General features: G+C 37.6%; 1 pseudogene; it reads right to left on the bottom strand.

Moving 5' to 3' along the window:
* The window catches only part of LOC124506013 (suppressor of SWI4 1 homolog), a 42418-nt pseudogene extending 31263 nt beyond the window's left edge, over positions 1-11155 (bottom strand).
* Positions 11156-12596: the final 1441 nt, after the last annotated feature.

Genomic DNA, 12596 nt, shown 5'->3' with positions numbered 1-12596 from the left:
CACTACATTCAGAGCTCTCTCCTGAGCCTCCAGAGCCTCCAGTGAGAAAAGAGGGGATATCTAGCTCACCGCCAGTGCCATGGGTTCCTTTGGAGGAGCCCCTACTCTAATCCCGCACCACAGAGATTACAAGGGAATCTGCGGGTCTCAACTACCGGGAATCTGACTGATGGAAAAGTGGGGAGGCTTGCAACAACCCACACACTGATCTTGGCGGACCTAGTTGATATCTGCAGTGCCCAAGTAGGAATCTCAACCAGCGGTTCTGCTCATTTGCAGAACCATGTCAAAAGTACCCTCTGACCAGTGATCCTGGTGGGATGCACATCCGCCTGATTCAGGTCCTCAAATGAGTAGTTTTGTTTTGACATCCAAAGTGTGGTAGGGTCCCCTCCCAAAGGAAAGAAAAAAAAACACCTCAGGGCAACTTGGCTATACAGGTACGTGACAACATCCCTCACGACCTTGTAACATGAAACCACTTAATCAGACTACATGTTTGTGTGTTACCATATATGGGAGACAAAGAAGTAGAAAATAAATAAAAAACTACACCACATGGCATTTGGGTCTCAGTTCTTCAGGTATAAACCCAACTGAGCAGTGCAGGCATGAATAAAGTTGCTTCCTGGAAGGAAAAGCCTTGGGGTCACGACTCTCCTGCTACTAAAGGACCTAGTTTGCTCATGTTCAGGCAAGGAGCTAAATCATAGCCCTACCTGCTGTGGAGTTTTCTACTACAAAAGAAAACTATAGACCGATATCTCTGATAAATGCAGATGTAAAAATTCTCAATAAAAAAACCAGTAAACCGAATTCAGCAGCACACTAAAAAGAACATTCACATGATCAAGTGAAATTTACCCTTGGGATGCAAGATGGTTCAACATACAGAAATCAATCAATATGACATATCACATTAACAGAAGAAAAGAAGCATATAATCATCTCAATAGATGCAGAAAAAGCATTACACAAAATTCAACATGCGTTCATGATAAAAAAAAACTCTTAATAAATTAGGTATAGAAGGAACCTATCTCAACATAATAAAGGCTATATATGACAAGTCTACAGCTAACACATACCTAATGGTGAAAGACTGAAAGCTTTTCATCTAAGATCAGGAACAAGAAGAGTGTCCACTCTCACCACTCTACCCAACATACTACTATAATAGCTAGAGCATTCGGGCAAGAAAAAGCAATAAAAGGTATCTGAATCAGAAAGGAAGAAGTAAAATTGTTTCTGTTTGCAGATGACATGACTTTCTATACAGAAAATCCTAAAGACTCAACCAAACATCTGTTAGATCTAATCAATAAATTAGTAAAGTTGCAGGACACAAAATTAACACACAAAAATCAGTAGCATTTCTACACAGTGATGAATTTTCTGCAAAAGAGGTAAAGATTTACAATGGCATCAAAAACTATAAAATACTTGGGAATAAATTTAAGGGGGTGAAATATTTCTACTCTGAAAACTAGAAGACACTGATGAAAAAAACCAAAGACACAAATAAATGAAAAGGCATCCCACATTCATAGAGCAGAAGAATATTATTAAAATGTTGTAGTACCAAAACCATTTATAAACTCAATGCAATCCCTATCTAGAGTCAAATGTCATTTTAAAAAATAGAAGTAGAAAAAACTTATATAATTGATATGGAAACACAAAGACTCTGAATAAAAAAATCCTAAGAAACAAGAATAAAGCAAGAGGCATCATACTTCCTGATTCCAAAGCGTATTATAAAGCTATTGTCATTAAACAGTATGGTCCTGGCAAAACAAACAAGCAGATCATCAAACAGATCAATGGAACAGAATTAAGAGCCCAGAAATAAATCCAAGCACATACAATCAACTAATATTTGACAAAGGAGTTAAGAATACTCAATGGAGAAAAGACAGTCTTTTCAATAAATGGTGCTGGGATAACTGGATATTCACATGTAAAAGAACAAAACTGGACCCATATCTTACACCACTCACAAAAATTAACTCAAAATGGATTAAAGACTTAAGTGTAAAACCTGAAGCTATGAAACCTCTGAAGTAAAAAAGGAATACAGCTCCTGGATGACAGTCTTGGTGATGGCTTTTGGGATATGCCACCTAAAGCACAAGCTACAAAATGAAATGACCAGTAAGTGGGACTACATCCAACTAAAAGCTTCTGCAAAGCCAAAAAACCCAACAAAGTATAAAGACAACCTACAGAATGGGAAAAACTACATGTTTTGCACCATGTATCTGATAAGGGATTAATGTACAAAATATATAAGGAACTCCTACAACTAAATAGCAAAAAATAAAATAATAAAATAAAATAAAATAAAATAAAATAAAATAAAATAAAATAAAATAAAACCCAATTTTAAAATGAGCAAAGGACCTAAATAGACATTTCTCCAAAGAAGATATACAAAAGGCCTACAGGTACATGAAAAGTACTCAACATCACTAGTCCTTAGGGGAGAGCAAATGAAAACCACAATGAGATAGATATCACTTCACACCTCTTAGAATAGTCATCACCAAAAAGATAAGAGATAACAAATGCTGACATGGATGTGGAGGAAAAGGAACACTTGGGCACTGTTGTTTGGACTGTAAATCAGTACAGCCACTAAGGAAAACACTATGGTGGATTCTCAAAACAATTAAAAATAGAACTACCATATGATCCAGCATTTCTACTTTTGGGAATACAGCCAGAGGAAGCGAAAACACTAACACTTCTGCACCTCCATGATTTACAATAGCCAAGACACGGAAACGATCTTAAGTGTCCCCTGATTGATGAATGGATAAAGAAGTTGTGGTATATATATATACATATATATACACACATATATATACATATATACATATATATGCATATATATATGCATATATATACATATATATATACATATGTATACGTATGTATATGTGTATATACATATATATGTATACATATATATACACACATATATATACATATATACATATATATGCATATATATATATGCATATATACATATATATACATATGTATATGTATGTATATGTGTATATACATATATATGTATACATATATATACACACATATATACATATATACATATATATGCATATATATGTATATATACATATATACATATATACACACATATGCATATATATACATATATACATATATATGCATATATATATACATATATACATACATATGTATATGTATGTATATGTGTATATACATATATATGTATACATATATACACATATGTGTATATATGTATATATATGCATATATATGTATATACATGTGTATATATATGTGTATATACGTGTATATATATGTGTATATATATATGTATATATATACACATATACATATATATGTATGTATATATATACGTATATATATACACATATATACACGTATATACACATATATATACATATATACATATGTATATGTATACATATGTATATATGTATATACATATATATGTATATATATGTATATATACATATATATATATATATATATATATATATAAAGAATCATTCAGCCACCAAGAGGAGGAAATACTGCCATTTGCCATTTGCCATTTGCCATTTGCAACAACATGGATAGACCTTGAAAGCATTATGCTAAGTGAAGTAGGTCAGAGAAATATAAATACTGTATGATCTCATTTATATGTAGACTCTAAAACAAACAAAAACAATAAAGTACAAAACTCACTGAAGAAGAAAAAGAGACCACACTTGGGGTTACAAGAGGATGGAGGGAGGGGAATTTAGAGGAAGGTGGTCAAAAGGTACAAAGTTCCAGCTATAAAATAAATAATATTAGGGATTCAATGTACAACATGATGACTACAGCTAACACTGTTGTGTGACATAGAGGAAAGTGGTTAAGAGAGTGAATGCTAAGAGTTCTCATAATAGGGAAAATCTACCCATTTTTTCATTTTTTATTTTTCCTTTTGAAAGAAAAATGCGGTAAGATGGATGTTAGTTGAACCTACTGTGGTGATCATTTCATAATATATATAAATATATGTATATATATATTTCATAATATATATAAAGCAAACCATCATACTGTATGCCTTAAATTTATAAAATGACATATGTCAATTATTTCTCAATAAAACTGGGAAAAAGGTATATATTCAAGAAATAGGTGTGCTATATATAAGTATATGTTTTGTGTGTGTGTGTGTGTGTGTGTGTGTGTGTGTGTGTGCGTAAATAAAACAGACCTGCCAAGGACACTAACAGGATCAAGAAAAAACCTTCTCCTCCAAGACTGAAGCAAAAGCCAGCAAGATCAGGGATCTTCCCATTTTTTTCAGTCTCCCATACATTCCACGTCTCTCATTCAAATCAATGTAGGATTCTGTAGCTTGCAATGCCAATGATTATAGACAATTCCAACCCATGGATCATCTGTGGGTTAGGTGTGCATGAAGAAAACCGCATGACGGTCTGATCTTTAGAGAATTTAACGTGCTTATAAAGATACATCATAGTGCAATGTAGCATTTGCTTTGGATATAAATAGGATATTACTGTGTACTTCATTCTGAAAGGAGTTGTGAAAATCCAAATGTCTCCTCAACTGTACAATTCCAACCTCTGAATCTTAAAAAGTATTAAATGCCAAGCCCCTTCATGACTCTGAAAACTCTGTCACAGCCACTATTCCCCCACATAAGAACAACAATGACAATACATATAATAATGGTCGAGAATGTCTAGAGCTTGGGGCACCTGGGTTGCTCAGTCAGTTAAACTTCCGACTTTGGCCCAGGTCATGATCTCCCAGTTTGTGAGTTTGATCCCCATGTCAGGCTCTGTGCTGACAGCTCAGAGCCTGGAGCCTGCTTCAGATTCTGTGTCTCCCTCTCTCTCTCTCTCTCTGCCTCTCCCTGCTTGTGTGCTCTCTCTCAAAAATAAATAAATAAAGTTTAAAAAATAAAAATAAAAAAGAATGTCCAGAGATTGCAACAGCCAGTGGTCTGCCAATGTTCTTGCCTAGGAATGCTGATTTCCCAAAAGGACTTTTAATTTCATGGAAAACTGAGAATATCTGCAGGAAAAGCAGATTGTGAAGGTGTGAAGTGAACCAGGAGAAAATATCTTGGGGCCTTTTCCAGTCACCAATCTACAGCTGAGGGCTGAGGAGCACAAAGCCCAGGAATGGATTACTATATCATCTTGCCCAAATCATTCATGAACTTTAATCCTAAGTGTCTTCAGTTGTAAAAACTAGAAGATGGACTCAACAAAAGCCTTCAAATTCTGTTTGTGGAGCCCTCTAGTTCCTGTAAAGTCATCTTAAGGGTCACTGCAGGGCTGTGGAGAAGGAGCCATTGGGTGAGGCCCCAGTCACCGTCCTGTCCCTTGTCTCGCCCACCCCACCCCCTCCCCACCCCACTATCCTTCCCAGGGAAAGGGCCTCTTCAGATGCAGGAACAATCTCTCCAAAGCACAGCTTTCATTATCAACAGCCTTCACAAAAGGCCTTCACACACACTCTTCTTTTTTTTTTAATGTTTTTATTTTATTTTATTTACTTGAGAGAGAGAGAGAGAGAGAGCACATAGGGAAGAGGCAGAGAGAGAGGGAGACAGAGAATCCCAAGCAGTGCAGAGCCCCATGCAGGGCTCAGACTCACCAACAGTGAAATCATGACCCGAGCTAAGGTCGGACACTTAACCAACTGAGCCATATAGGCGCCCCTGGACCCACACTCTTCTTAAAATAAGGTGGGACTTGAGGCCTGTATATCATGGCCCAGACTTCTCAAGTGTTTTAAGCCTCTGCCTTAGCTCATATTATAATTGTGTCAAGAATAACTTATTTGATCATTTCTGACTTTGAAGATTTTCCCCATCCCCCAAGTAAGCCCCAGGTCAAAAAATATTTGTTCCAATGAAACATTCCCCTTTCCCATTTTCCTACATGCTCCCATTCTTTCCCAGCCTTGCCCCTCTGTCCATTGTATCATGTCCTCCTATTTATAAATTTGTGGAACATTGTGGTGTGCAAGAGTGAAAGAGTAGAGAGAGATCCCTCTAGTAAACAGAAACATTTCTGAGACAAGCACTCTATCTTACTGATGTTTGTATTTATACATGCAGGTATGCTCAGTAAGTGTATGTTGAATAGAAAAGCATTTTTAATGTTTATTTTTTTTAGAAAGGGAGAGAGAGCAGGGGAGGGACAGAGAGAGAGGAAGACAGAGGATCCAAAGTGGTCCCTGTGCTGATAGCAGCAAAGCCCGATATGGGGCTCAAACTCATGCTTTGAGATCATGACCTAAGCCAAAGTTGGATGTTTAACCATCTGAGCCACCCAGGTGCCCCTAGAAAAGCTTTTTTGACAAAAAGTTCTACAGCCCAAATATATGTGAAAATATTTGGATTATTTTACCAAAAGGCTCTTTCTTAGTTCTCAAGCTGTGGAGTTCAGACAAAATGTTAATTCTGTATAAACCTATGCACATTTATGCACCTGTGCCTGTAATGATACATCCGAATGCAATGTTCTTGTAGGGACTAACATGACACTTATTGGTAATGATTTTTGTGATGACCTTTGGGCAAAATAAGTAACAGAAAATTAGTTCTTGTCACTAGAGTTAACTTCTATGAGGTTATACAGCTAGACAGACATCTCAGACTGCCCTGGTTCAGCCCTGGATCTCATTTTCTCACCCAAAATGCCAGACTCGACAGTCTCAGCTCTCTAATATTTCCCATAGGCCCCAGGGGACATTGTATATTCGGCCATGATGGATCTATGCCATCTGGGTACTATGTTGTCCTGCCACATCTCCACTGGAGATCTGCTGTCCCCATTGGGTAGTACAGTGCTCCTAGACTAGCTGCAGTCACCTGCAAAGGTTCTGCTGCATTGGTCACCCTAATTACCTAGAAAAGCAATGCTCTGCCTGGGGTGATGAGTGTTGGTGTTTTCCAGGCACCAAAGCCAGCACTCATTTTCTTTGAGTTCTCACTAAGTCCTTTATGAGACCCATTTCTTTACTTTCTGACTCTACCCTTCTTCTTGGAAGGACTGAGCAATAATTCCTGGGTCCATGAAAGAGGAACAAGTCTCTCTGTCTCATGCATAACTCCCTGTCCAATAGAAAAAATATATATCTTCCCTTTGTTGAAAAAAAAATAAACTACACAGTAATAGTAGCCACAAACACAACAAAGCCAGAAAAGAAACAAAAAAATTCATGGTTATCTACCCATGTTAGGAGATACACAGCTGCCTCAAAAGGTCAACACTCAAAAGGAAACCCAAGTTCTGAATTCCAGCTTTGACTTAGCAGGAACTCCTATCTACAGAATCTACCTCTGTCACGAAGAACTCTTCATTTTGCAAAGACACTCAAGCTTCCTCTGAGTTCGTTTTACTGCTATGAATTTAACAATTATTTTGTTTCATATGCCTTACATTTAACACTCAAAATAACCCTGTGAGCTTGATGTTAGTATCTTTACACACTTGTCATTCAAACTCTGCATAACTTTAGTTTGATTTTGCCTATTTTAATAGCAAACAAGTAGAATCCAAAAATTCGTATGCAGAAGTCAGATACTTCCATGTAAATACATTTTCACGCGAGTTTACACTGCACTATACCATCCAAATCCACATAAGAAGAATGAAGATGTGGGGCACCTGGGTGGCTCAGTGGATTAAGCATCCGACTCTTGATTTCAGCTCAGGTCATGATCTCACAGTTCTTGATTTTGAGCCCCATGTCAGACTCTGCACTGACAGCACGGAGCCTGCTTGGGGTTCTCTCTCTCCCTCTCTCTGTCCTTCCCCTGCTCTCTCTCTCTCTCTCTCTCTCTCTCTCTCTCAAAAAAAATAAAACTTTAAAGAATTTTTACAAAAGAATGAAGATGTATATATTGATGTTTTCCACATTTGTTCATATTGTTCAACTTGACCTGATTTTGACTTTAGCCGGAGGAAAGGCATTAGTTGTGCACGTGATGAATAATGTAAGTAATGCAAACAGAATTAGAAAAGGAGTGACTGATTAAACTATTGATTACCTCCACTGCTTAAACTAACACGTCGGATAGTCCAAACCCCAGAAACCACATTCTGGCAATTAGGTAGAGAATGTGATCTATACCCAGAGGAACATAAGAATATAAAGAAAGTGCTAGAATCCACTGCAGCAGCCTGCACAGGGAAGGTTACCCAATCTGATAAAATTGGAGCTAGCTAAAGAATAAGAGTACAGACAAAGCCAGGTATATTCGTATTACAAAGGTGTCCTTTTCTGAGTTAATTCCTAAGTTGGTATGAGTATGTTTTATTGGAAGAAATTATGGGGATAGAAGAATTCTATTAAACCCCCCAGATACTGGTCCCCAATTCTAGGTCAGAGAAGAGAAGATAAAGTTGATTCCATCCCAGGGGTGGTAATAAACTAGGTATCTGCTGAGGGCAAAAGTAGTAGCTGGAAGGAAAAGTGAGCCAGTCTTAACTGCAGAATGGGGTAGAGCTTAAAAGGAAAAGACGATTGGTTACAGAAGGAGAGACGATATGAACAGACCCAATTGACTAGGGTATGTGACTGCCAACTTTGGAATTTTTGTCTAGATGCTCAGACGGAGGAAATCACAGTTCTTTACTCTCACTGTCCCCTATAGTATTTCCTGCTCAATTCTTGCTCCGGTTTCCCCTGTTTCACACTGTTAATTAGATCCTTTTTAAAAACACCTTTTCCCTTTTCTCCCATTCCTCTGACACTCACCATGTAACCCCAGATAACCCTTACCTTTTCTTTTCATCCCTCCTGTGATTTCTCTGCTGGTAAAATCCCTTTTCAAAATTAAATGTCAAATCAAATAACTTTTGAGATCTCGTAGCCTTTCTTGCTTCAGATAAATATGAAAATCCCCTTCTGACAGCCCACAACCACCATTTGGGGATTTTCCCTCTCATGAATGCTTCACGTTGAAAATAAATCCATATTGGTCATCTGACTGGCTCAGTCAGGTGAGCATCCAAGTATTGATTTCGGCTAATGTCATGATCTCATGGTTTGCGGGCTCAAGCCCCACAAGGGGCTCTGCACTGACAGCACAGAAGCCTGCTTGAGGTTCCCTCCCTGTCTGTCTGTCCCTCCCCTGCTCATGTTCAGTCTCAAGTAAACAACCATGAATTTTTTAAAAAATAAATCCATATCAATCATCAAAAAAGCAGAGCATTTCCCCTCATTGGGATGCTTTAAATTTGTCCCTCCAGTTTGAAAGTAAATAGAAGTATCAGGTACTATTCTGCTCTTGGTGACACTGCCCAAAACAAAGAAACTAAAATTCTTCCAGTACCCATAATTGTGACGATTTAAAAAAATGAGGTCCAGAAAAATGGTGAGCTCCCAAAGTTTGATATTAACAAAACAACTTTCAATGCTCCAGAAGCCTTAGTGCAATGTCTTTGATAACAAACGTTGGGAGGAGGAGTTTAGGGCAATAAATTTTCTTCTGATTATTTTCTGGCAGAAGTTCTTTTTTAGAGAAAGAGGTTAAATGATATATGAAAGCGTGTCATTCAAAAGTGTTGCATTTGTCTGCGTAACTCCAACAACCACGTTCTCCAGGGCAGGCTGCTGTTTCCCTAGGGCTGGCTGGCTGTCAGGAGAGCAGTGACACTCATCCTGTTTTTATTATTCCAGTCGTGCAGAGAAGCTTATTTACCAGACAATGAGGTAAAATGGAAGCAAGCAACTAGTAAGACTATTACCCATCCTGGATTGTGCTTTTAGGCACAGCCTACTGTGAATACTGGTTTTTCAGGTAAGTACTATCAGCGTAAACAAAGACTTGTAGAACTCTGAAGATGATACATTTACTGACACTCAGCCAGCACATTGCTCCTGCCAGCAAACAGCTTCGCCTAAAGAAGAATCAAATCCACATTTCACTCAACCTGCCCCGTCCTCGTGCTTCCTCATTAGTAGTGTGGTAGAAAGGATATTCTCTCACATTTATAAAGAGCTGTTAGAGCCCTTCAACAGACATCATCTTCCTCCTTCTGCTCCTCTATTTCTATTTCTACTATTCCTCTTGGTCCCAGTAGTTCATTATGTTCCTGCATCTACCACCCAAATGCCACTGGAATTTATACTTTTATCTCTAGCACTGTCACCCCCATGATTCAAGTTTTCAAACTTCACTATGGAATTAATGCAATTGTTTCCCAAATAGTCTTTCACCATATCCCAGCACACCACCTGTCCTGGAGCTAGAATGGTCTTTTTTTTTTTTTTTAATTTTTTTTCCAACGTTTTTATTTATTTTTGGGACAGAGAGAGACAGAGCATGAACGGGGGAGGGGCACAGAGAGAGGGAGACACAGAATCGGAAACAGGCTCCAGGCTCCGAGCCATCAGCCCAGAGCCCGACGCGGGGCTCGAACTCACGGACCTCGAGATCGTGACCTGGCTGAAGTCGGACGCGCAACCGACTGCACCACCCAGGTGCCCCTAGAATGGTCTTTTTTAACTGACAAAACCAGTTTTGCTACCAGCACTGTTTAAATCCTTAACATCTATATGATAAAGTCCAAAGACCTTAATATATAAAATTGACCCTGATATAGCCCTGGGTCAGGCTCCGTGCTCACAGCACTGAGCCTGCTTAGGATTCTCTCTTCCTTTCTGTCTGCCCCTCCCCCATGCTTTCTCTCTCTCTGTCTCTCTCTCTCTCTCTCTCAAAATAAATAAACTTTAAAAAATGTATATTAAGTCAAATGTGATAAAGTACCTGCAATTCCTCAAAACCACTGCTCTTTATCTTGTGTGCAGACATTTGCACATTTGCACTCTTTACCTGGAAATCCAGCTCTTCTTCTGCATACCCCAGGCCTACATAGTGAACACCCTACACATCAAATCATGTCTAAAATGTAAGTACATCTCTAAAGTGTTTTGTAGCAGCGAGCTTATCTGTGTATTGCTGCGGTAACGAACCCGCAGGTTAGGGTTTTATAGCAAAACTTTATTTTGTGCTCATGTTTGTGTCCATCATAGGTTGACTGTGGGTTCACTATGGCTCAGCTTCATAGTCGAAGACCAATACCAAAGGAATACCTCTTACCTGGTTCATGCCGATCTCATGGAAGTGTTAAAAGAGAGATGGCAGGACCATATAATGGCCCCTAAGGCTTTTGCTGAGAAGAAGTGTAACATATGACTTTCTCTCATATTTCCCTCTACAAAGTAAGTCATGTGGCCAAGAATGACATCAGTAGGGAAAGAAGTATAATTCTCCTTCATGGAAGGGCTGGTAGAAAAGAACTGGTGAGAAGATAAATATTTTAGGAAATATCTCCCAAACCCCACTATGGAGTGCCATCTTTTCCTTATGTTTTTCCATAACATATTTTATATTATAGCACAGTGGCTAGCTCTAGAAAACAGTGATGGTGATTACAAGTGTGTGTGTGTGTAATTTTCTACACCTGGAATGTTGTATACATGAAGGAACATGATGCAGGGATAAGAATCACCACTGCATAAAGCAGGTGTTCCAAAGGTTTCTTCCATCAATGTAAAGCTAAAAGATGTGAGGTTTAAAGACATTTAGTGACTTGCCAAAGGGCACAGGACTTAGTAAATTCAAAGCTCTGCATAAGAATTTCAATTTCTTAATACCTAGTCCATTTTTATGTGTGTGTAGTGGAAAAAATACATTTTTTAACAAAGTTCACAATAAGTGTGATACCACACTACAGGCTGGTATTAGACTATCAGCAATTTGAAAAGTTATAGATATTCTTATTATACAATAGTAACATGATATATAATTTAAAATAGTAAAAGTACTATTATATAATAATTAAACAGCAAAACACACTCTCATATATTTGAGAAATAGCCTATATTATCTGGGCTTCTGTATCTATTGGTGTATTGTTGCACCTTCTTGGTTTTATTAATGGGAAGTAAAATGTAATCTCCATTAGAATAAGGACTCAGTTCCTCCTATATTCTCAGTGTCTAGAATAATAATTATAGTAGGTGTTAAATATTGTTCAATATGTTTAAGGAAACTCCATAAATAGCTTCATAACAAAAGTGTTATTTATTCAAACAAGTTTTGAAAACAGTATCTAAATTATTGCTCTTATAGAATATGCAATACAAATTTGAGTTTTAAAAAAATTTAAGAAGTCGTGTAATGGAAAAACCTATTTAAATGTGCTATGGCTTTTCTTAAGCCTGTGTGTTATAGAATCCCTCTCATAGATTATACCTGGTAATAGCTCCTATAAACAGCTTCAAATGGAATATTCCTTGGGAAACACTGCTGATGGTCCAAAACTAGTTTGTTAAAAGGAATACTTTTTTTTTCTATTGATCATTTCTGTGTGATTAAACCTATTAAAACACAGTTCCACAAAGCTGTGTTTTTGTGTGTAAATACTCATTTCTCTTTCTAGGTAACATTAGCAAGAGACAATTTCTCTACTGTCAGAGACTTTTTTCTATTCCCGTCTCCATGTGTACTGTCATTGATAGACCCAGACAGGAATTTTTAAATGACT

This window comes from Lynx rufus, unplaced genomic scaffold, assembly GCF_022079265.1.
Source record: "Lynx rufus isolate CCGP_SWC_20201006 ecotype Redwood Valley unplaced genomic scaffold, mLynRuf1.p SCAF_9, whole genome shotgun sequence".
NCBI lineage: Eukaryota > Metazoa > Chordata > Mammalia > Carnivora > Felidae > Lynx > Lynx rufus.
The sequence above is the reverse complement of the archived record's forward strand: the minus strand, read 5'-3'. Positions and strand labels throughout refer to the sequence as shown.